Raw genomic sequence first — 27,270 nt, 5'->3', positions numbered from 1 at the left:
AGTCAATTAAACAAGTAACATCTCTGAAATAGTTTGGAACAATCACCGAAAATAAATACTACCCTTTATGTTGGAAAAAGAAAACTGACAATTCTTTTTATAAAAATTTATATGTAGCAATGATAGTTAAGAACTTTGTCTAACACCATATAATTAAGAATTATTTAAGCGAGATGAGTTATTAAGGAGGAACGTTTATCAAAATAAAATGGCCAGTGAATATCTTAGGAAGGCTCGTGTAACATTAAAACAGTAACTGAAAAATGTTGATGATGTCATATGAAAAAAAAATTAAGGAAGTTTATGTGTTCGATTTAATAAAACCACTTTATTACAGAAACAGCCTTTTTGACATAGTGCAGATACTTTATGTCCATTCCGGTAATTTTCTGTGGTGAAGAATTTTGTTATTAGCAAATATATGCTGATTGTACCATACATTAAAACATGCATGTACTCATTGATTTTATCGGCTAATTAAACTGAATAGCCAATATTCACTATTCGAGTTGTATACTTTATTGCCTGAAAAATGAGCGAAATTCTCCTCATACGCATAGAAATAGTCTACATTGTAGCATATAGCAAAAAGAAATAAAATTTTAATATGCTGTAGAGCCATTAGGTTCTACAACAATGCAGAAGCATGAAGGTGCCAGGACTCGAACCCTAGACCTCTCCAAAACGCATCGAGTATGCTTCCAGTTACACCACAAAGGCATGTGGAAAGGAGGTAGAAAAGCGTAGTTTCCCATTTTAAAGGGGAACTGGGGATTAGAGGATCCAAAATCGGCAAATCCTGATTGTGACGAATTACCGTCCACCACATTTTAGTTCGGGCCCCACTTGTAAGGGCCACCTTGACTGTAGAGTCATTAGGTTATTTTGAAACAGCAGACATGAAAAATGCGCAGTGACTTCGCCGGAACACGAGTCCTGGTCCTCTCGTATACGCATAGATCATGCTTCCAATTGTACCACGAAGCCATGCGCAAAGTAGGGAGAAAATGCCCTATAATGCATAACTTTACATTTAACAGAAGTAGCAAAATTATATAAAATATGTACTTTTGTTGTCATGGAACTAGGAATCTTAGGACAATAATGTTTAATACCAGGCAACTTACCCGCAGGGAAAACCTATCCACATCTTTTGAGTTTTATCTCACAACTTTAAACACCTGGCGGCATAGAGTGGAAAACTTCTTATGCGAATTCTATAATATTTTCCCATTCTGACAGCTTTAATTTATGGATTGCTTATTTAATTACCAGTTATTAAGTAAAGCATGTAATAGGTCACTAAAATGCGAAAGATGGAATTGAATTTCTCAGTCAAGGTTGTTAAACACTTTTTCTCAGGTCACTAATATAGGTTGTACCTTGCCTCTAAGGAATACAACGCCCTTGCAATCAATCAGTGAGTTTGTTTTGGGCGCATATAAAAAAGAGTCTGTTGCAATAGTGCAAGTAAGCATGTTTTACAAACATATCGATTATGGCCCTGCTCCAATATTTTGTGCAACCCAGGCGATCAGACCGTTTTGAGAGCCCTTTAAACTACATACATTAATAATTTAATGCAAAAAAAAAAAAAAAAAAAAAAATGTGTATTTAGTTGTCGCTTGTGTGAACTACTTAGAGGAGCCCTAGGCCCCTATGCTTGGAATTGGCCCCGTTTCTTTTCGGTCACGTGTCGGCTGTTGTTAATACTCGAAATCTATTACAGCAATCCAATGCACAATCACGATTGTAATAAACTGTACGATGTGGTATTTGAGTGGAATTCGAACATAAGTGTACGAAATGGAGCAAAAAAAAAAAAAAAAAAAAAGAGAGAGAGAGAGAGAGAACGAATACATAAAACTCAAATCTTAACAAAAATTTACCTTTAGAATAATTTTAACTAAATTAATTTTTCAAAAAATTTGAAATAACTTTTTTTGAAATACGAAAATTAAATAATTCGCAATTTTGAAAAATTTCAAATTACAGTCTAATACTTCAAAAAAATTTATCACTGATTATGGAAAAAGTTTCCCCAAAAAAATTATATCAAAATAAAAAATGTTTAGCTGCAATTAGCCTTCTGGTCTAAGAATTAAATCCGCAGATATTCGAGATTAAAACTTGAAATCATATATCTGAAACAAGGTTGAAAATTAGGGATGCCGAATGATAGGAAAACATTTAATATGTTATTATTTTAGGATAAATTACATCCACGTCGCGTTACTTAATAAAGAAAATTCTTAATTATTCTGCCGTTTATTTTACTGTATTGCTTATAAACGAAGCGAGCAGCAAATGTTTTCAACTGATAAGTTTTACTTTTCATCAGAACGTCAATTCTGTTTACTGATAATACTAAGCTCTCTAATGGGAATTTAAATCGATTCTATTAAAAATAATTAAATAATTTTATATAGAGCAAACGACTTAATAAAAAGACAATCATTGTTGGAAGTAATGCAGTATTACTCAAAAGAGTTGTTCCTATCTAAGACAAGATCAATTCCTTAATCTAAATCAATTCTTTAATTCCTTAATCAATCCAAACCCTAATGACTAAGTGTAAGTTAATACTATCCATATTAACTTACACTTAGTCATTAGGGTTAAGTGTAAGTTAATACTATCCATATTAACTTACACTTAGTCATTAGGGTTTCCGATACTAGAAACGTGAAAAATGAGCAGTGCTGTAGCTAGGATTCGAACTCCGGACCTTGTGACTACGCCAAAGAATCGCTTCTATAGACGCAATGTAAACCTGTTTCGCCTCTGCGCCGCTATACCGAAGAGCCACGGCTATGCAGTGAAACACCAGCGCAGGGTGGAATTTAAATAGCGCAATTCGAGGAGATAGTAAATTTTTTACTTTGAAATAACTCAAAATGTTTTATTTTCATACATATCTGAGTTTTATGAGCAAAATGCTGTTAGTTGGAATTTTGGGTGAATTATAAGAATCCTATCCAATTTTTAATTTCAATTTAAACAGCGAGCCATACGAAGACAAAATTTAAATGAAATAAATTGTGAAGTTGATCTTTTATGTTCTTATCTTTAATTGTTTCGCATGGAACATCCTAAAGTTCAATTGCAAAATGAATTGAAAAAAAATGAATAAATTTTATATGAATTATTTTTCCCCCTTAACCTTCCTTTCTCTTAACATTTAATTGTGTAAACTTAAAAAGGGGGGAAAACACATGCCATACAATACGTAATAAATTTTTATGATTCCATAGTTAAAATTTTACAGTGAAATTTTAAAAGCAAAATTTGCATATAACTAGCTTAAACAGAAAAAATAATTAAAGACAATCAAAAGCAACCTAAAATAAATTGAAAACACTGAAATACATTATAATTATCCGACAATAACTTTAAAAAAATTACCATGAAAACGTTTAGACAATTATTTGGAATGACCATTATGAAAACCAAGAGCAAAGTTTGCACCCAATAGCCAAAGCCTTTTCACTTACAGCATTGCATTTAAAAAGTCTTCTAAAGAATTTTACATAACTAGAACCAAGTACCTCTGACTACAACAAAGAACCTTTTCGAACAACGCGGTAAAAGATTGCTAATATGGCCGACGGCATGCATGCTGGATGTTATTTCGCCCATGCGCAGTGAGGTACGGAGGGTGGATGGATTGCCCCTTTAAAATAAGCTTCAGGGATATACATAATGTGTCTCTTCGGTCTGACGGAGCCACATTTGTCTCGGGGAACCTTTACTTCTTCTTAGATATTCTTTAAATACGCGTCGAATGTGCTTCTAGTTACACCAGAAGGCATGCTAAGCAGAGGGAGAAAATACCTTATATACTCCCCCTATTAAAGGACAACTTGGGATAAGGGGACCAAATCGCCAAACTCTGGTGATGCCAAATTATCGTCCACCACCTTTTAGTTCGAACGTCACTGTGAAGTCATTGCGATTTTTGATGCTAGAGGGGTGCAAAATGAGCACTGACCTCTCTCGGATTTGGGACCTTCCGAATACGCGTGGACTGTGCTTCTAGTTACACCACGAAGGCATGAAAAATAGAGGAAGAAAACATATCATAAATTTACCAAATGGGAAAAACATCGCTCGAATGGATTCGATAGCGGTCAAAATGTATATTTTCGTTGAAATATGGTACCCGAAATTTTTCGCGAGTACAATACTTCCTTTACTTCGTACACGTATAGGGAAGTAAAAGGCATTAATGCCATTATGGCAATAGGTTTTCAAGGCAGAACCTTTCTGAATGGCAGGAAATACATATTTACATTCGAATACTTTGTTATATACAGAGCAAGGCATGGGGAAGCTTTGCCTTGGAGATATTAATCGATGCTAGACATCTGAAATTTTTAAAAAAATCGTCATTTAATGTGACTAGCGGCTTAAGCAAAATTAAAAAAATGTACCAAATTATACATCTGTTTTATTATTTATTCCCTTTCATCAAACTTACTTCCTGTTATGATTTTTTTTACCTTGAAATGAAAAGAAAGCGGAAGAAAATTACCCAGTTAGATATGGTAATCATAAGATATGACTTCATGCAAAAGATTAAATCAGCATAAATAAATGATTAACGTAAGGCTAGCGATAAAAGAATACAGTTTGCTTCATACTTACATAACGGTAAACAATAACTGATAACGATTAAATTATGCATGAATTAAGGAACAGAAAACATTTCTCGTCAATTTGAAACAAAAGATTTCGCTTAATTGTTGGCAACTTGTTTTTAAAAGAATAAAATATGCGCTACATTATTTTCATGTCCTTGTTAACCTTTATCAAACACTTTTTAGTCTTTTTTCTAATCTACCGTTATGTGCGTACGGGCTTGCTGCATGGGTTTTAGCCAGTTTCCGTTAGAAAAGTTCTCCACGAAGGCATCCCTCCCCTTAGGCAGATAATTTTTGATTGTTTTCCTAATCAAATAAACCAAATGAAAACAATCTGCCGTAATATCTTCCAGTTGTTTTTAATTTATTTATTCTTTTGTTTACAAAAATGCCCACTATTTTGTCAGCCTTTGATCGGGTCCACCAGTGGCCAAGCACTAAAACCGCTGAAGTCTGGTAGTTCGGTCCGGGCTTGAAGACCGGTGGATAGCTGCATAAACGCTTTCGTGATACATCTCATGTGTAACGTGGATGCCAGCCAGTTTACCTTAAAAAGTCCTCCACAGGCCATCCCTTCCTTTACGTGTATTACCTAATGGCGGTGCACGTAACAATTTTTTTTTTTTTAATGCTTTTGATTGACCAACTACAGGAGGCAGTTGGCTCCATCCTCAGTTTGCATAAATTATTTCTTTCAGTACAATTCAGATGTTCTTTGAGGTCATGAAATTTCCTTACAGGGATTGCCAACCCTTTACTAGCCCCCAGCGGCTGAGTAGAAAAGTCGCTGAACACTGGGAATTCGGTTCGTGGATCGAGTGCCGGCGAATAGGCTAGCAATATGGGCGATTTTCCTGGTTCCCACATGTGTAAAAATATAAGCCACTTTCCCTTACATAGTTCTCCACAAAGGCATCTTTTAAGCAGATAGACCTCAGATGCTTTCCTGTAATCAAATAAACCGAACCAAACTAAACCCTTTTCAAGGAATGGTCTTCTTATCGACCCCTTTTATTTTTCCTATAATATATTACCATATAACATAATTATTATACAAATAATTTCGCACTAATAACTGACAGTTAGACTAAATATGAACAAAAGTTTTCAAAATTGCTTTTTTAGATTTATGTTTATTTTATTATTATTATTATTATTATTTTAATTTTACAAATCTAGACAAAATTTCCGAAACAAAATCGTAGACTCTAAATTGCGCAAAAGTTCAGTTTTAATTAACATGATGGCCGTGCTTGAAGCGATGCCATTTTCATACTTAAAATTACTGCTGTGACAATAGTGCTATTTAAGCCACAGAGGAAACAGAGCCTAAAATAGGATCCAGTCGTTTCGAGGTCGGATCTAAAGAGGGAAGCCACTCGAATCTAATTGTACTATAGTATTGAGATATCTGGGGCGGGGGTCATTTGGAAGTTTCAGTAACACGGCTCTGGAATCAAATTTTTACATTTTGTTTTACTATCAGAGTATCCTTCGGTATTTAATTTCATTATACTCGTACGAAGAGAAATTAAATTGTGTCAAGTTTTTAAGCATACGTAATGTAGAAAATAAATACCAACAATAAGAAAAGTTCTGTTGATTTAAACTAAAATCATCCTTCAAAAATTACCCATCTTAATTCTCTAAATGTCATCTCGTATGAATCTTCGAAAAATTGTAGCGAAAATCTGTTTACACCTGTATGTTTTTTCTGGCAATTGGCATGATTTTTTTTCATGGATTACTAACACGACATTAATGATAAAGTAGATAATAGATACATTTCTAAAAATGTATCAACTTATTGAATTACAGCATATTTTTTGCCTTAGTTTGAATATACATGTGAAGGTCAGAAGCTTCATGCAAACGCTAAGTGTTATTAACATATATGAAGAAGAATGTCTCTGTGCTTGTGTGTTTCTTCGCGATTAACTGTCACTACTATAGTGATTGTCACCAAACTTTCTACCATTCTTTTCTGGGTCCTGAGAAAGGTCGACGTACAATTTTTCCATAAAAAAAAAGTTCCTGAAATCAGAGATATTAATTAAAAACTCTGAAAGCGCTAATTTTCGCCCTCATTTTTTCCTAGTGGCAACAGTCTCGCACGCAGGAGATAAAAATCTGCTTTATCTCGAAAGTTGTTGCCACTGCTCGCTTTTAAATCCTAGAGTTTGTTAATAAAGAATTTCTAAGCTTTACGATGAAATAAAAATAGCATTGACAAGCATTAAATACACTATTCCCGATCCCAAAAATTCGTAGGAAGCCATTTCGACTGTTCTAATCTTCGTACGACTTTAATCAGCCGAAATACTAATTAAAAAGTCTGAAAGCGCTCATTTTCGCACTCATTTTTCCGAATGGCAACAGTCTCGCTCGTTGGAAATAAAAATGCTTTATTTCGAAAAGTGTTGCTATTGCTCGCTTTCAAATCGTAGAGTCTGTTAACCAAAAATTTGTAATTTTTACAAAATCTACATGTATAAAGAAGAATGTCTGTTTGTGTGTTTGTTTGTTTGCTCGTATTATTAATTTCTGATCAATTATGATAGATATTTTGCCATATTTAATCGACTAAAATTGAATATAATATAGGTGAAGTATTGGACGAAACTTCACCTTTTACGACCGTTTGATTAGAAAGACGAAAATTGTTAAAAACTGCGTGCCATTGTTGGTGATATAATGAGAGAGAATTAGTTTATTTTTCTGTGGAAATTTTTTATGTGGGTTCCATATTGTATCAGAGTGAAAAATGTATGAATATAAATTGTACTTTTTGCATTGTTATTAGAGAAGGATTATAGTTCTGTCTTCTGTTAGATGCGTTACTGTCACTGGCATCGGGTCTTCCGCTAGTTCAGTCATAAAGTAGGGATTATCTTTTGGGGTTTTCTTGCTTCGATACTGATCGTGAGGTCCTGAGGTATTGTCAGTGTCAGAGTACAATATTTTACGTCTTTATGAAGTATGGGATCGACTGCATTTCTGTTTGTACTTATTTAGCTGCAAACGTTTAAGAAAATAACGATCAATCCGTTTAGTATCCCTCTTCAACGTTTACATTACGATGCAAGCTTCCTGCAGTAAGTGGTAATCTCGGAGTGTTAAGAAATATAGAACTGGTATGGCCGCATGTTAAAAGTAAAATGTTCTTGCATTTACACGTGAAGAACTATATTTGGTAAAAATTTTCAATAGGGTTACCGTTAATGTTTTTGGCGAGTTTATTGACACCAAGAAGCAATGTGTTCAAGATGGCTGTCGCCCAAAACAGTGTCGAGAACATGTTGCGAAAACAACAAATGTACTCACCTCGTTTATTCTTGACTACCTCTCATCGTCAGTATCGGATGATTGCGAAACACACAATTCTTTTATGCCATTGATATAATCTCGGAATGGATCCTCCTGTTCCTGATCCCGGTAGCGGCGGCGCCACATAAATTCAGGAAAATATCATCCCACAACGGCCGAAGACTTTGCTTGCGAAACTCGCGTTTAATGTGGATCCACAAGCCCGCAGTGGTGTTGGCTGACCGGAGAAATACCCAAGAAAAAAAGCCCACAAAACACATACTCGAAGAATAATGCTCAGAGGAGGAGAAAAAAAAAAGCCCACACGGAAATATGCTCATATAAGGAAAAAGCTCACATGGAAAAATGCTCACACTGAAAAAAGCTCAAATAGAAATATGCTCACATGGACAAATGCTTTCAGCGGCGGTATGTAAAAGAATTAAAAGTGTAGTAAATTTTGCATGAACTTCAACTTACGGACCCTAAGGACACAAAATTGATGCTTAAAAAAATTCCAGAATAAAATCCTGAATTTTTAGAGATGGTATATATTTCCTAACCATTGTCCCTGTAGGACATCCCCCCCCATTAGCTACCAATAGTTGATTTTGTTTTACTCTATTTTTGCATACCTTTCATGTGTATCTATAGAAACTGCTGTTTGAATGTAATTATTTTAGCTTAGAGCTAAAAAAATTCTAAAATTTCTCAAGAAATTAAAAATTTTAGAAATAAAATTCACATTTTAGGCATTTTAATGATGCCGCCCAGTTGAACATACTTATGTAAAATATGTGAAAAACGCTTTTGAAATTGGTTTAAAGTCAATACTATAGAATTCATTATACATTTTGACATGCATAGTATATAAACATTAATTGTGGAATCAATAACCTCTGAAGCAAGTGTCTTATTTAATTTTTATACAATTTAAATCTATATTATTATTATTATTAGCCCAAAGCCGCAGTCTTGCGCAGGAGAGGCTATTAATTTCGCTTTGGTATTTTTGGTTGAAAACTTAAATGCGCTTAATCCCTTTTCAGATTGTTGTCACACAATATTATCGCCCTGTATTATATTTAAAGAAAATAAATAATGAAGAATATAAATAAATGTATGTATGTTTCTCGCATTGGTGATAAAACAAAGGTACCTAGAACCATCAAATTTTGAATAACATAATCCGCCCACCCGAATATATGTACATCTGGAAGCCCAAATTTGGAATTTGTTTTATAATCTATTTCGTAAAACTTTAATGGATTTTTAATTAACAAACTCAACGATTTCAAAGCGAGCAATGGCAACACTGTGCGAAAAAAAAAATATCCACAGCGCTCGAAACTGTGTATGGGAAATTCTAAAGATATGCTGTTTTTAAATTATTTTGTGATATTGCTGTTGAATTGAATTTTATAGTTTTAAGTGCGAAGAACATACTACTTAAGAAATAGAGGTAACACAGAAAACGTTAAAAAAAAGCCTTTTTGGACGTAATATAAAATCTGAAAACTTTCAGATTTTTTTAAAAATTATTTTATTGTTATTATTGTCATTATTAGTCCAAAAGGGCGTTAGTGCGGATGGTCTATTAGTCTCGAAACGGGATTTCGGGGTGTATTAATTGAAATGTCTGAATCACTTTTCAAGTTGTTGCCACGAAATTTTATCGCCCTGTATCACTTTTAAAGAAATTAAATAATGACGAATCTCCATTCATGTATTTATGTATCTCGCATTGTAAAAAAAAAACGGTACCTAGCGTCATTAAATTTTGAATAAGGTAGATCTCCACTCGAATATGGGCACCAAATTTGGAGTCTGGAATTTTTTTATTATGTATTTCATATTTTTCAAAACTTTATCGAATTTTTGATTAACAAACTCAACGAATTCAAAGCGAGCAATGGCAACACTGTACCAAACAAAAAATTGTCTCTAGCGTATCGGAAATTCTAAAAATATTTTGAGATTATTTCGGGATATTGCTGTTGTATGTGTGTGATTATGGAAAAGCCTCGAGGGCTATCTGCCTAAGAGGACGGATGCCTTCGTGGAGGACCTCTAAAGGTAAACTGGCTCGTATACACATGGGGAAAAATCACCATGCAGCCAGTCCGTTTGTGGGATCTCGGACCGAACTACCAGTGTTCAGCGACTCTACCGCTCGGCCGCTGGTGGGCCTAGATATTGCTGTTGAATTGTATTTAAGGGCGAAGAAAACAATATTTAATAAATACAGGTAACACAAAATGTTAAATAAAACCCACCTTTGGGTGTCTTTCAGATTTTTTTTAAATTGCTCTCTGTTCGCTCTTTTTTTTTTTTTTTTTTTTTTTTTTCAGAACATAAATACTACCAGCCGCAATATTAATAGCATTAAGCAAGCTACAAAAACAAAAATTTTGGAAACAACGAGTCTTCGCAGTATTTTTATTTAATAAATTTAAGAGTGAATAATTAGGTCATGAATATTATTTAGTCGTAGTAATGAAACGAAAGAAAGCTGAAATCTGGATTTTCATGTACAGCAAGTTTTATTGTGTCTCTGTGCTTAGCGTTTCCTCTAAATTTCGAAACCAGCGAAAGACCTTTGAACCAGTATTCGTTTTACTTCCTGCTTTGCTTGTTTTCTTCCGAAAACTCTGCCGTTTCCTCAATCCAGAATGAAAAATATAGGGAATCAAGTTCAACTAAGACACGTGTTGACGGAGTATGTGTTACCTAACATTAATGGAATGCTGTTTTTGCTAGGAAAAGCGGAAAAAGAAAACATGACATATTAGAAATAACTTTTTTCAAAAGCTGTAAACAACACAGCCATTGGGTCCAGAAAATTTCCGTGTAGACTTCGACTGCATGTATACTCTTGGCCCTCAAAAAATGGCAGAGTTCTTTATGTTCCATTCTTCTGAGCGAATCGATAAAATGTAATTTGAGTTTTTTATGTCTCGAAAGCGTAACATAGTATATATATCAGATTTATATATAGCATTGTTCTAACGTAGGTATTCTGACAGAAAACTAGACTTTTTCTGAAATGACATACAGAATATTTTCCATATTTCAATTCTACGACTGAAATTATGCTTAAATATTAAATTTTGTCAAATTTGGTGAGAAATTTACCGAACAAATTAAAATTTTTATCTTGGAAAATTTTTATCTTGCATTTATCTTTTTTTAGTTTGTTTCAAGAAAATTAATTCACTCAGCGAAATTCTTAATATATATTAACATATTGCCCTTTCCCTTTCCCTGTGCACGAGCGGAAATAAACAGGTGCATGGTTCATTGTTTAGAATAATTTTAAGAATGTGTGTAAACCACATTTAGCGTCAGTATCGCTATGTCAAATATGCCCCATTTCAAAACTCCCTAGTCTATGATTTCATGTGTATTTTGTGAAATTTTCAATAAAAAACTCTATAATTTTTTGAAGTTATGCCTAGAAATACATCTACTTTAAGGTGATCGCAAACATTTTGTAGTTTATAATTCAAAAACCATCATCAAGTACGTTTAATAAAAAATATACTTTAATTAATATATACTAAATTCACTTAATATTAAGAAGCTAAAATTTTAAGAGGTAAATTTTTAAAAACTACTTGCGCGATTTTTAAATTTTTTTCTTTAAATCTGAAAGCTTTTAGATTTTTTTAAATTATTTATTCATATTTTTAATTATTTGATATTTTCTAGCATCTTGAAATTTTCGATTCTCCTTTTAGATGTAGATGAACATTAAGTTCCAATGAACTTCTTTGATTCCCACTTGTCGGACTTGTTTTATGGGCCCCTGCAGCGAATAATTGATACAGCAAGTTATTGGCTTTCACAAATTTTTTTGACCTATATAACCTTGACACCCGTCGAACTACTCATACACTGACCTTTCCACCCATCCATTCACAGCTGCCAGCTTAGAAATTTTTTCTCATCACAAGTGCAGAGCTTACAGCTTACGTGAAAGGGAAAAAATATCGAGCCTTTTGACCGGGAAGAAGTGTGTTTCATCCAAGAAACTCGAAAAACAAATTTATCATGTGTTTTTGTTTATATTCATTCCTATGCACGATTCATACATTTGAAATATATTTCTGTTGAAATACTAAAAAAAAGTAACACGTTTTTATCTAAGAATCCAAAACACTCCACATGTGCGAATTCATCACAAATTCACAAAATTATTTTTTTATTTGAAAAATATCCTAATATTTATTTTAAATTGAAATGATTTAAAAATTGATGACATAATTGATATCACGCTCGAATAGCATCGATATAATTACATCAGTGATTGTCATCGAGTTATAGAAGTTCTAAACGTTGTTACAGATATACCATAAATCTGCTTCAAACCTGCTAAGTAAATGTTATTCTAGTAACAATTAATAGATTTTTTATACATCTAAATTCTGTATGCGGGGGTCCCTCAAAGTCCCTGTAAATCGGTTAGAAAGTTTCTCCATGAAGGCATCCCTTGCCATAAACAAATATCTCTCGTGTGCTTTGCCATAATTAAATAAATTAAACCAAACCCATAAATCGGTACAGAAATTTTACATTAAGAATGATACTACTATATCCTTTGTAATGAATAGCTTTTAAATCTTAGAAAAATTGCAAATCTACTTGACTGACATATTTACGAAACGAATCGCAGAACAAAATTTATTGATTGCTATAATTTGATGAATTTATCGGCAACAATCGATATAAAGTAAACGCTTGCCCTATATGGGTGTTACGTCTTCTATTCACTGCGCACATGGCAAAGTTAACTTGCTATGGAAAAAATGTTTTTAAGCATAGTTCAAATTAATACAGTACGTATAATTTAAACAAACCTTATCTTATTATCATTAAAATAAAACAATTGAAATAATGCAGCTTAAAGCGATTTATTATAAGTGATTACTATTTTAGGATGGAAAAGTAAAGTAGCTATATTAAAATGGAGAGTTAAGGGGCTATTAAAAATTTAAGTTAGAAGATTGTTTTACGTATTTTTTAACTTATACATGTAATCATGGAGTATCCAAGACAAATAGAAACTGTCTTGAAACAAAAGGCTAACTGTCAGCAAATTAGAAATTTCTGACGCCCTGAAAAGGCACATGGCCTAAATCTAGAATTCCAATTATTAGACGTGACCAGAAACGGAAAGACGAAGTAAAAACGAAAAGCTGATAAAAGCAAAGTAATATGAACATGAAAAGGCAACTAATACAAGCGAAGAAACAAGGTCAAGTACCAAAATGAGTAGAAACATGAAAAGTGATGATAAAGTACGCAAAAAGTACGTAAACAAAAATTCAAAAATAGAGAAAATATGTTCGAAATGAATCCGACATGTTATCTATATTTTTTACTTTAGTTTCTACTCACTTATTTCTTTTATTAATTCAAAAGGACTATTAATTTTGTTTTGGCATTTTGCGTTGTCTACTATAAAACGGAGTTTCACTTTTCAAATTGTTGCCACCAGATATTAAAGTTCTGCATTATATTTCAAGAAATTAAATAACGAATAATCTGCAAGAATGTATGTATGTTTCTAGCATTTTTAAAAAAAACAACGGTACGTTGAGACATCAAATATTGGTTTGATTTGGTTTATTTAATTATGGCAAAGCACACTAGGGCTATCTGCCTAAGAGGAGGGATGCCTTCGTGGAAGACTTTCTAAGGGAAACTGGTTCGTATACACGTTACACATGGGGAAAGCCACGAAAACGCCCATGCAGCCAACCCATTCGCGGGATTCGAACCTCGGACCGAATTACCAGTGTTCAGTGACTTTACCGCTCGGCCGCTGGTCGGCCATCAAATATTGAATAACATAATCCTCCACTCAAATATTGCCATTTGGAAGCCCAAATTTGGAATTTGTTTTATTGTCTATTCAGGGTTTCTTAAACTTTTTTCAGTCGCGACCCCTTTTTATCGCTGAGATTTTTTCGCGACCCCCAGGACCCCATAATATTTACAATAATTTTGTGGGACCCCATAAGTATTGCGCAAATCCGATACACGCGGGAGTGAAACTGTCGATTTTTTCACTTGTACTGTAATATACTTTTGTAGTTTTAGGTCATTAATTTCTAATTTTAACACATGGAACAATGTGAAAATTTTAAATAAGTAACAGACGAAATGACAGCGTCATGTGCAAAAGCAAGTAAAATGAACGTTTATATTGCAAAAAGAATGTGTCGAAACGTTTTCGTTTTTCTCTTTGTCTGTACTGTCTTATTTTCAGATACTTTGTGTAAAAATATTTGGTAATTATAAAATTATTATAATAAGTTAAAGAAATATGAAAACTGATAAAATTTTGGCGACACCTGCTGCAGGTCCCGCGATCCCCTTAGGGATCGCGACCCACAGTTTAAGAAAACCCTGGTCTATTTCATATTTTGTAAAACTTTAGCGAATTTTTGATTAACAAACTCCACGATTTTAAAGCAAGCAATGACAACACTGTACGAAAAAAAAAAAAAAATATTTTATCTCCAGTGCGCAAGACTGTGTATCGGAAATTCTAAAGATAATTGTAAAATGATTTCGCGATATTGCTGTTGAACTGAATTTTGTGGTTTAAGTATGGTTTAAGTGGTTTAAGTTTTGTGGCAAGTTTGTGGTTTGTGGTTGATTAACAACCTCAGTGGTTTTCTTAAACTGTGGGTCGCGATCCCTAAGGGGATCGCGGGACCTGCAGCAGGTGTTGCCAAAATTTTATCAGTTTTCATATTTCTTTAACTTATTATAATAATTTTATAATTACCAAATATTTTTACACAAAGTATAAAATAGGTAAAGATAAGACAAGTACAGACAAAAACGAGCAATGGCAACACTGTATGGAAAAAAAATTATCTCCAGGGACTGCGTATCGAGAATTCTAAAGATATGCTGTTTTTAATTTATTTCGCGATATTGCAGTTGAATTGAATTTTATGGTTTAAGTGCGAAGAACATGATGTTTAATAAATAAAGGTAACACACATACAAAACGTTAAAAAAAAAGTCTCTTTGGGCTTTATATAAAATCTGAAAAGCGTTTCAGATTTTTTTATTGTTTATTTGTTATTATTATTATTATTATTTTTTACTCATTTAGTATTTTTCTTTACATTCATTTAAGTATTGAAGACAAGACATTAAACAAAAGCCAATAAGATATTGCCCGTACGTAGGAATTAATTCGACTTATTACTTTTATTTGGAATCAGATATTTTGCAAAAGACGATTCGTTTTTACCTCCCTAACGCGGCAAAGTTTTCCTCTTTGTTTTCACCCCTTCAGTAAACAATCATATTTAATCATCAGTTGTTTTAATATTACTCTTTCTTTCCTTGGTGTTTTTAGTCTTTCGTTCAATTTAATATAATTGCTCTTTTGTCAAGCTATCTGTGAAAAAACTTGAAATCTGGGATTGCGTGTCAAACCAAGAACACTAATCAGTGGGCCACACGTAAGGTTTTCGTGAATGCTTTTTAGAATTCAGTTTAAAAAATATCATTTTTACATCTCAAAGGATACATCTTGTCGGTTTGTTTGGTTTATTTACTTATGGCAAAGCATTCGAAGACTATCTACCTTAGGAGAGGGATGCATTCGTGGAGGACTTTCCAAAGGTAACTTGCTCGTACACACGTTATACACGGAGAAACCATTATAACGCTCGTGCAGCCAGCCTATTCGTCAGGATTCGAAACCGGAACCCAAATACCAGTGTTCAGCGATTTTACTGCTCGGCCACTGGTGGGTCCCGATTTCTAATAGGCGTTTGTTGTTTTTACTTCATGGATTTTATATGCTGACAAAATTGGAATTTGGAATTTATTATTGCCATTCTTGTGATCACACAAGCCATGTAGTGAAACGAACGCACAGCTACGTCTTGAATAATTTATTTTTATTTTAATAAGTGCACATTTATCTGCTTCATAGCTTAACTGGTGATGAAATAATATAATATTTTTTTTTCTACCATCTGACTTTGATTGCTTATTTTCATTTTATATCTTCATTTTCTAAAATGAAGTTTAATCATTAAAAACTCAAATGAGTCATTAAAAACTCAAATCTGGATGCCACGACCAAACTGCAGTTTCTTTTCCATCTTGTAAATTTTATATTTTAAAAATTTTTTGGAAATTTTAACAGTAAACACTTCGATATGTTAGACAGTAATCTGATTTTTTCGCTTCAGTTTTTATAACCTCATTCAAAAAAAAATTACACATTTATTTATAAAATATAATCATTCATTTTAATAAAATAAGTTTGCATGTCATTTAGTGTAACATAATTAATGTGAAAAATTTCATACCAATGATCCATTTGCCTCAATTTTTGAAAACTTCTATGCTTCTGATACGGTAAACATCAAAAAAATGTTTGGCACTATCCCATCAATTAACATATTATGTAAGTGTGCTCTTCTTAGGGGCATAAACCAGCCAAAAACCCAAAAAGACCAGAGGAGAATTATCCCTATGTCCTGTAATTGCCACAGAGATAGGAAAGAGTGTAAAGGACACTTTTATAATATTAACACAAATGAAGTTTAACAGTCGGCACCAACTTCTCCTTATAGAAGCCAACACTATTGAATTAAATCAAAGATAATGAATGAACTGAAACTAATGAAAATATGTTTAGACTAACGGCTTTCACAACTGGAATAACACGCAAGCTGGCATTAGGTCAGCGTACTGAGCCTAACGGTGAGAATAGCTCAACGTGGTAATTTTTAGGTAATTTTGGGAAATTAGCAATAAAGAGACAAGAATTAAAATTAACAGTATTGAATTAAATCAAAGATAATGAATGAATTAAAACCAATGAAAATATGTTTAGATTAACGGCTTCACAAATGGAATAACACGCAAGCTGGCATTAGGTCAGCGTAATGAGCCTAACGGTGAGAATAGCTCAACGTGGTAACTTTTAGGTAATTTTGAGAAATTAGCAATAAAGAGACAAGAATTAAAATTAACAGTATTGAATTAAATCAAAGATAATGAATGAATTAAAACCAATGAAAATATGTTTAGATTAACGGCTTCACAAATGGAATAACACGCAAGCTGGCATTAGGTCAGCGTAATGAGCCTAACGGTGAGAATAGCTCAACGTGGTAACTTTTAGGTAATTTTGAGAAATTAGCAATTAAGAGACAAGAATTAAAATTAACAGTATTGAATTAAATCAAAGATAATGAATGAATTAAAACCAATGAAAATATGTTTAGATTAACGGCTTCACAAATGGAATAACACGCAAGCTGGCATTAGGTCAGCGTAATGAGCCTAACGGTGAGAATAGCTCAACGTGGTAATTTTTAGGTAATTTTGGGAAATTAGCAATTAAGAGACAAGAATTAAAATTAACAGTATTGAATTAAATCAAAGATAATGAATGAATTAAAAACCAATGAAAATATGTTTAGATTAACGGCTTCACAAATGGAATAACACGCAAGCTGGCATTAGGTAAGCGTAATGAGCCTAACGGTGAGAATAGCTCAACGTGGTAACTTTTAGGTAATTTTGAGAAATTAGCAATAAAGAGACAAGAATTAAAATTAACAGTATTGAATTAAATCAAAGATAATGAATGAATTAAAACCAATGAAAATATGTTTAGATTAACGGCTTCACAAATGGAATAACACGCAAGCTGGCATTAGGTCAGCGTAATGAGCCTAACGGTGAGAATAGCTCAACGTGGTAACTTTTAGGTAATTTTGAGAAATTAGCAATAAAGAGACAAGAATTAAAATTAACAGTATTGAATTAAATCAAAGATAATGAATGAATTAAAACCAATGAAAATATGTTTAGATTAACGGCTTCACAAATGGAATAACACGCAAGCTGGCATTAGGTCAGCGTAATGAGCCTAACGGTGAGAATAGCTCAACGTGGTAACTTTTAGGTAATTTTGAGAAATTAGCAATAAAGAGACAAGAATTAAAATTAACAGTATTGAATTAAATCAAAGATAATGAATGAATTAAAAACCAATGAAAATATGTTTAGATTAACGGCTTCACAAATGGAATAACACGCAAGCTGGCATTAGGTCAGCGTAATGAGCCTAACGGTGAGAATAGCTCAACGTGGTAACTTTTAGGTAATTTTGAGAAATTAGCAATAAAGAGACAAGAATTAAAATTAACAGTATTGAATTAAATCAAAGATAATGAATGAATTAAAACCAATGAAAATATGTTTAGATTAACGGCTTCACAAATGGAATAACACGCAAGCTGGCATTAGGTCAGCGTAATGAGCCTAACGGTGAGAATAGCTCAACGTGGTAACTTTTAGGTAATTTTGAGAAATTAGCAATAAAGAGACAAGAATTAAAATTAACAGTATTGAATTAAATCAAAGATAATGAATGAATTAAAACCAATGAAAATATGTTTAGATTAACGGCTTCACAAATGGAATAACACGCAAGCTGGCATTAGGTCAGCGTAATGAGCCTAACGGTGAGAATAGCTCAACGTGGTAACTTTTAGGTAATTTTGAGAAATTAGCAATTAAGAGACAAGAATTAAAATTAACAGTATTGAATTAAATCAAAGATAATGAATGAATTAAAACCAATGAAAATATGTTTAGATTAACGGCTTCACAAATGGAATAACACGCAAGCTGGCATTAGGTCAGCGTAATGAGCCTAACGGTGAGAATAGCTCAACGTGGTAACTTTTAGGTAATTTTGAGAAATTAGCAATAAAGAGACAAGAATTAAAATTAACAGTATTGAATTAAATCAAAGATAATGAATGAATTAAAACCAATGAAAATATGTTTAGATTAACGGCTTCACAAATGGAATAACACGCAAGCTGGCATTAGGTCAGCGTAATGAGCCTAACGGTGAGAATAGCTCAACGTGGTAACTTTTAGGTAATTTTGAGAAATTAGCAATTAAGAGACAAGAATTAAAATTAACAGTATTGAATTAAATCAAAGATAATGAATGAATTAAAACCAATGAAAATATGTTTAGATTAACGGCTTCACAAATGGAATAACACGCAAGCTGGCATTAGGTCAGCGTAATGAGCCTAACGGTGAGAATAGCTCAACGTGGTAATTTTTAGGTAATTTTGGGAAATTAGCAATTAAGAGACAAGAATTAAAATTAACAGTATTGAATTAAATCAAAGATAATGAATGAATTAAAAACCAATGAAAATATGTTTAGATTAACGGCTTCACAAATGGAATAACACGCAAGCTGGCATTAGGTCAGCGTACTGAGCCTAACGGTGAGAATAGCTCAACGTGGTAATTTTTAGGTAATTTTGGGAAATTAGCAATTAAGAGACAAGAATTAAAATTAAAATTAGAAAACCAAATTTTTAGAAAACCAAAGTAGTTTAGTAACTCTTGCCTACAGAAACTTTCCCTACACGAATTATATAAATCAAAAAGAAACTAGATATTTTCTATAGAAAACAATACATAAATTATACTTAAATAATACTAAAAAGGCAAGTAAATAGTAAGTTTTAATTTAACTTACCAACTAGTTTGTTTTTGGGGGGGGTGAAGAAGCGTTGCCAAACTAAGTGACGTAAGTAGTGTGTTCTGCAAACTTTAAATAGAGGGCACTAATGTATATATATATATATATAAGACCTAGTTGGTCAAAAAATTGCGCGTTGAGCTGCAAATTTTAAAATAGATTGATAAAAAAACGACTGGTAAAAAATAGCTAAAGCCGTAAAAATCATCTGAACTACCTTTTGTTGTTTTAACTTTGTTTTACATGTAATATCAGGAATTAGGTAGTTTTCTCATGAGCTCAGTTTTTTCTTATTCTTATATGTTGGTACATTGCGCATTTTTTGCTTTAAAAATAATTGAATTGTGTTGTTTTTATCTTACGCTTAAGGTTTTTATGCCTTTAGTTCATGTTCATGCGATAGTTGTAGAATTATCAACAATTTAAAAGTTGTTTAAGTGTGGTTAAGCCTAATTTTTGCTTACCACATCAGCCATGCTTGTTTACATCTGAAACTTAGCAGAATAGTGAATTCAGTTTCTGCGCCTTCAGTGTCTTTTTGCCAAATGGTACCAAAATTAAACTTTCATTTTTGTGTGCCGAAAAGTCTGCCCTGTTGCCTGCTGGTCGAATCGCTTGTTTTTCTGTAGAAACTGTAATTTTAATAGTAATTTTTTTATTGTTTAAACTGTACTTGGTGTTTTATCTTTTTTTCTATATTTTTCAATTTTTAATGAAGATATTTTGATGTTTTATATACTTTTGCATTGTCGAGAACTGAGAACTGAATTAATTGAATGAGAAATAGATATCCAATGAAATTCGAGGAAATAAGTGTTTGGTATCAGCAGCAAATGATGTCGCAAGCCTGTCTCGGGCAGAGGAAATTATTTACGAGTAGCGCATGCGCATTAGGTAAGCGGCGCTGAATCTTCTGTGAAAAACTGTTTCTTTTTTATTTGTTTAATTTCTTTTATACGTCTTTTTAGATTTATTGTAATATTTGCATACAACATGTGGCAATGATTAGATAATTCTTTAGATCATATAATTTTTGTGCCTTCTGAGTTATAAAATGAATGAGAAGTAACGCTGTTAAGTGAACCTAGAGCCAGAGTGTCGCTATGGTAAATAAATACAGTGAATTTTAAAGAGTTTAAACGAATTTTACGCGCTATCGACGTAGTAGATTTAATTCAATTCAATAAGTTTAAATGAAATGTAAAATAAAGTGTGTACAGTTTAATATTCCATGCAAGGGAGTCATGTGTTGTACATATGAGATTTTTTTTATTGCTTATGAGAAGAAAGCCCTGAATATAAAAGCAAGAGTTTTATTATTATTATTATTATGCGGAATCTTTTCCAAATATCTGAATTTGATGTTTACTTTAGTTAGGCCGGATACTTGAACTTCTATTGTGTTCCCCCCAGGCGACAATCTCTAATTGTTCATTCCACATGAATAAGCTCCTCATGGCGTCAGCAAATAATCAAAGGTCCGTTATTTTTTTAAGATCAATAAATTGCCCACAAATTTTTGTTTTTTAGCCTTGAACTGTGAATTAACCGATAACCATAGCAGCCGGCGTTTCAGCCTTGAACTACCTGCAAAACATTCGCGAATGAATTCAGGAGAAAAGATAACAAACTTTCAAAGTTCGCCCACCTTATGGTGAAATACATTTTCACGGCGGAAAAAAAAAAGTGCATAATTTTTTTTATGTGTTTACAAAAACTATTCTATTCTTCAAATTCAAGTGTTCCGTTTTCGATAAAAGAACATCTTAACATAATTTTTTCAATTGTATTTCCTTTTCTTAGCTTTGTTCCTTTTCTTTTAGCTTCTCAGTTTCAGTTACTGAAAGTAATTGCTTTTCCTGCAGTACGGAAGTGGAATGTTCCGTTGAAACTTATCATAGAAGTAATTACCAGCGAAGAAGTAGTTACCAACAATGCAGTAAACGAAGAAGTATTTACCAAGGAAGCAGTAAGCTAACAAGTAATTACAGCAATTTACATTTAAACGAACAAGTAATTATCAGAAAACATTTTCTAACATCTGCAGGTCTCAAAAAATAAATAATAAATAACGTATAGAGGCATCAAATGACGAATACCCGCGGAAACTTTGCGTGTAAATAGTTTTTACTCGTGAAACGGTTCAATGTACTGCAAATTGTGTTTTTCACCATTTTACTTACCAATTATTGCCTATCAGAAGAATAAGTTTTATGAAATTTTGAAAATGTCTTACAATACATCCTGCAAGAGATGGCGCAACCAGAGCTCCAGTCAACTAAAATGCTTTTGATCGCTACTAATAGATGGAGCCACACGAGCACTTCATTTGTTCAAAGCTTACTTATTCTACGGACGGCGGCACAGGAGCCTCCGTCGCTAGTAATCTCTGAGTTCTAGCACAACATGTGTACAAGTACTTCCATATTACTGGATACAACTTACTCGATTCTTCAAGCATTTAAAAGTCAAATATCATGTATTGGTAAAGGCCTTTAATGGTCGACTGCGTCTTCCTAAGTAATAAGACATAGGCATAGACATAGACAATACCCGCGGGTCGCGTGCAGCCCCCGAAGCAAATTTATACTGCCCGCGAAGGCATTTTAGTTATGTAGTTGTTACAAATGTTATGTAGTTGTTATATACATTGAGGTTTTTTTTACTTCCTTGTACGAAGTAAAAAAGTACTATAATCAGGAAAAATTCCGGGTATCTTATTTCAACGAAGATATCCATTTTGACCGCTATCGAATGCAATTTAACGATGTTTTTGCGTGACATCTGTGCCTAAATCTGTGCAGAATAAAGGACTCTTTTTCCCGAGTTCTGACCGCCCAATCTGGATAGTCATCACTGATTCTGATTGCCGTACCGAATCCTTCCCCTCCGGGGGTCGACGTAGTGTACTCTCTGCGAAATACTGGCTAGGATCTGTACCTAGGCAGTCTCGGCCACGCGGGCATATAATTTTCGAACTTGGTGGTTCCCGATGGTACATGGGGTGAATCTATACTTACTCTTCATGATGGGCCGGGAGGTGTCAGTCCCCTCCACCAGAGTACTGGTAGCCAAATAGCAAACTGGACCATTGAAAGTCTAGTTAATGCTGTCCTTGGTATTCCATGTAAAGCTAAGGAGAGGGGCATCCCGTGTAGTACTGGCAGGTAGCCTCAGTCAACGGCTAGTCATCGCCCCAAGGTCATCGCCCACCAGAGTCGTAGCTAGGGTTTTCAGCGCCCAGGGACAACTGAGGGTTTCGGGCCCTCTACTGCTTGCCAAGGATGGAAAACATTTACTTCTAAAATGTCGTAACATCAGTTTGGCGCCCCTTGGATTCTGCGCCCTGGGACAGATGCCCCCTTGCCCCCCTCTAGCTACGCCCCTGTCGCCCACCCCACCGTGGTCTCGCTCCAGCCGAGACGGTGGTCTTGACTGGTCTGTGTTTAGCGGTGGGTCGGCTAAACGTTGAGCGTTTAGCAGAGGGAGCTTGAATTTACTGGATAACTCGGGGATGTGGGACCCCGGGCCCGGTAGGTGTGTCAAAGGTCATCTTCGGGTGACTATTCTCGCTGAATTAGCCGGACCCTGAATGTTCTTAGTTGAGCCGGGCAGGGGTAAAATATACTTAGTTGCCGTACCGAAGGGCCTGTATTCGAATCTCGGAAAAGGCAGGGATGTTTGTAAATGTATGGTGTCTCTGCAGCATGGAGGTACTCTAAATATGCGGGGAGCCGAAAGTCTTCTCGAAAGACAGGTGGTAGGGAAAGAGGGATTGAAGGCCGTTCCACGGGCTGTTCTCCTTCAAAATTGGAGAAGGAAGTGAGTAAAGTCATACTCTCATCTGCACATTGACCAAGGCTTGCCAACGTCAGGCGCAATCTTGCCTCCTTGCCACAATGAATTTGATGGGCTTGTTACGGTATCAGAAAAGTGAGATTAGTCACAAAAACAGCAATATATATGGTGTTACAAGATTTCAAGATTAATTGAAGTCCGAGTTTATATTATTTTCATTTTCTTCAAAAACAAACATGAATAACGCACCAGAAAATTTGTATTTTAACACTAATTTACAATGATGTAAATCTTATTGAAAGATTTCAAAATACAGATTTGATTAACTTTTATTCGAATTGTTAAAAAAAATAAATAAGATAACTGACGAATTTTTGCACTAAAAATAATCGCAATACATTTATATGTCAACAGCTTTTTTTCACAGTCTAAAGCTAACAAGAGAAGAACCCGACTGACCGATTGGCATCTACAATCCGCAATGAAGGTAATTTCTAATAATTTCTCTCTGAGGCTCAGAATCGAAACGCTATCAAGTGTTAAGAAATAAAGAAAATTATTGTTAGTTACAAACAAACACGTGTAGTTTCCTTCATGTGTCGAAGAAAAATTTAATAAATAACAAGAGAAACAGTTATTACTTATTCGGAAATTTGGTCCCGAAGGTAAATTTTCTCTGAAAGTTTGCATAATTTGTTTATTTTAAATTAAAGTTACATTAATGATTAATTAAACAATTCAAAATAATTACAGCTTGAAAGTGCCAATTTAAGAATTTAATATTTAGCTATGAATACATTTGAATCAAAAAGTGTAACGAACAAAACTCCCTTGCAGGGCACCAAACTGTAGATTTAAGATGGAAAATAAATATAAATTTGAATTTTTTCCTTTTTCGATATTATTATTATTGTTTATGCATGTTTTAATAAATATTTAGAAAGCGAAGAGCATTTAAAATATTATTTATTAGTCCAAAAGGCCTATTTTCCCAGGAGGGTTATTAATTTCCATTTGGCATTTTGCGTTCGTTCACTGTGAATGGCGTTTCACTTTTCAAATTGTTGCCACCAAATATTACTGCCCTACATTATACATAACGAAATTAAACGATGATGAGTCTGCATGAAAGTATGTTTCTCGCACTGTGAAAAAACAACGGTACCTAGAGAGATCGAATTCTGAATAGCGTAGTCCTCCACTCGAATATGGAAATCTTGAAGCCCATATTTGGAATTTGTTTTATTATGCATTTCATATTTTGCAAAACTTGAAAAAAAAATAAGTTCTCTAACGTCATCTCCATAAGAAAATTCAACTTTGCTATAATGAACTGAGAAAAGACTGAGAAAAAACATAAAAATACATGGCAACACGTAACATTTGTAATTTTGCTCTTGAAATGTACACAGCGTAGTGTACACAGCGTACACAGCGAAGAAAAATAACGCTTAAAGACACACACACAAAAAGGGAGAAACCATAACAAACGTTTTTGGGTAACGTTAAAATATGAAACTTTCCAGATTTTCTTTATTGGTATAAATAATAATATCTAAAGTGAAATTAAAAATATTTATGTTTTTAATGAAGCGCATCAATAAAAATAAAACACCTTGTAAAAGTTGATAAACAAGTTAGCAAGAAAGCTTTGTTGGATTTTGCCTAGAACTGCTACGAGCAAGTCGGGCACTATAGTTGTAGAGTTATAACGGAAAGTTATAGATTTATAAGTGATTGATAAAAGTTATAACAGAAAATTATCATATATTAATACAATTTTACAAAATAAAAGTGCAGCACAGAAGGGAAAAAATTAAACAAGTAGTTAGAACAAATTAACATATTAACAATAAGGCTTAATTTGATTTGATTTAAAAAAGTGAAGCTTAACAAGCCGGCTAACTGCAGTTGTAAATTTATAACGTAAATTTCGAATTGCGTAATGTAAGGAAATTTTACAAAATAATAATACATCTCAGGGACGAAAGGAAATTGCTATTTTTTACCGTAATTTGTTTACCTTGCATTTAATTTTTATTCACATTATTTTATAGATAGGGTCTATAATTTTCAAGGAACTGGAATTTACTTTTGCACAAACAGGTAAATAATTTTGCACAAATAGGTAATAAATAAGTTATTCTTTTTCGATCATACTACTTACTGCACTTAATTACCTTGCATTAAATAGTCTCAAAATAAAGGATATCTTGGATAAAAGCACATCCAATTCGAATTTCAATACAACTTCGTTTATATTCGTGTATATGTAACTGGCATGTGCATGTAACGCATTGCATTTTGGCACATTTAACGCTACTACAAGAAGTAGAGTGCCCCTAACAGCGTCGCCACAAATCAAATTTGCATGCTTTTCGGTTCGTTTTAGTTTATGTTTATTACTATCATCCTGTATAGAAAGTTGCTATATCTTTTCGCCTTAAGTGACTCCTTAATTCAAACTGATCCCATTTTTATACTTTGCCATACAAAATCAAGCAGATTCTCCCTCAGTTTTCCCCCTAAAATATTAGAAATTTGACAGCTAAACTTTGCAGTAAAAATGTCATCAATGAAATTATTATTTTACTAATGAAAATCGTAATTTTATTAGTCATTCATTTCCAGCATTTAACTTTGCAATAAGAAAATTCATCAGTAAAATTATTTATTTTACTAATCAATACCGTAATTTCATCATCCATTCATTTTCAGCGTTTAACTTTGCAATAAAAAAATTTATTAATGAAATTATTATTTTACAAATCAAAATCGTGATTTTATTATCCATTCATTTCTAACGTTTAACTTCGCAATAAAAAATATTCATCAGCCAAAATATTATATTACTAATCAAAAGCGTAATTTAATTATCCATTCATTTCCAAAGAATTGCTCATAAAAAATCCATCACATGAAATTCGTAAGTATATTGGATTCAGATATATTCATATTCAGGTACATTTATATCAAAATTCCTTATAATTTTTTCACTTAAGTACTACAAATTTCTATCAAAAATTAAAATTCTATGAAAATTTTGACTTAAAATTCTATTAAAATATCGATTCGAAATTCCATCAAAATTTCTACACTCATTTTTTTTTAGTTCCTAGGCTCGGGTATTTTGTTTTCTCATAACTAAAGATAAATTCATTTACTCTCTAAAAAACTTCTATTCTCAAAACATTTCATTCACAAAATTAAGAAATTAAACATAATTTAAATCTTAGTCATATTCAGCACCATAAAATTTGTATTTGTTAATCTTGAATACATAATATATATATATTTTTTAATTATCGTTTAAAAAGTACTTAAAAATTTTATTTCCCCTACTTTCGTCGCTTTCTGAGAGAAGAAAATCTTCTTAAATGAAGAAAATTATGGGATATACTACAACATTTATGTTCGATCTTATCAGTTAAATAGACCCCAAACCGGTGCCAAAACTTGCAAATTTTTTTTATCTCCAAAAAAATTACATATTCCACATCAAAAGGCTTTAAAAACAATAAACCCGCAGAAATCATTTGACGGTTCTTGAAACTACTCTCTGACAGTTCATTCCCTTTGCGACGGAAGTAAAAACACAATATTTAAAAATTACGACTTACCTGTTGGCTTTGTTCCACTTTGTGTGAAAGAATTCTGTTTGAAGAAAGCAAGAGTTGAGAGGCTTAAACCTTCGGCCTTGAAAGCAGACGATGTACCTTCATTCCGTTGCTGAAACTGGTTTGGTCAAGATTTCTTTACGTGTTGAGATAAATCTTATCTAGATTTCGAAATCGAAAGGAAGAACTAAAAACCTCTTGTTTTTGTTTTGATTTCGACCCACATATTTTGAAATTTTAGTATTTTACGTCGATGAGTAAGGTAGATATACCATATGTAACCATCATTATCTTTTAATGGTTTTCGTCTAATAACTAGGGCTTGATGGAATTT

General features: G+C 33.2%; 1 protein-coding gene across 1 annotated transcript in view; it reads right to left on the bottom strand.

Annotated features, from left to right (window-relative positions):
* The window catches only part of LOC118199446 (alpha-tocopherol transfer protein-like), a 165,579-nt gene extending 138,548 nt beyond the window's left edge, over nucleotides 1-27,031 (bottom strand). The window contains exon 1 of the mRNA XM_085826966.1: nucleotides 26,940-27,031. The gene's annotated coding sequence lies outside the window, so the exon portion shown is untranslated. The remainder of the gene's footprint in view (nucleotides 1-26,939) is intronic.
* Between the last annotated feature and the right edge of the window lie 239 nt (nucleotides 27,032-27,270).

The sequence above is a fragment of the Stegodyphus dumicola genome, chromosome 11 (assembly GCF_044657685.1).
Source record: "Stegodyphus dumicola isolate Sdum_Otavi_A_Nest chromosome 11, ASM4465768v1".
Taxonomy (NCBI): domain Eukaryota; kingdom Metazoa; phylum Arthropoda; class Arachnida; order Araneae; family Eresidae; genus Stegodyphus; species Stegodyphus dumicola.
The sequence above is the reverse complement of the archived record's forward strand: the minus strand, read 5'-3'. Positions and strand labels throughout refer to the sequence as shown.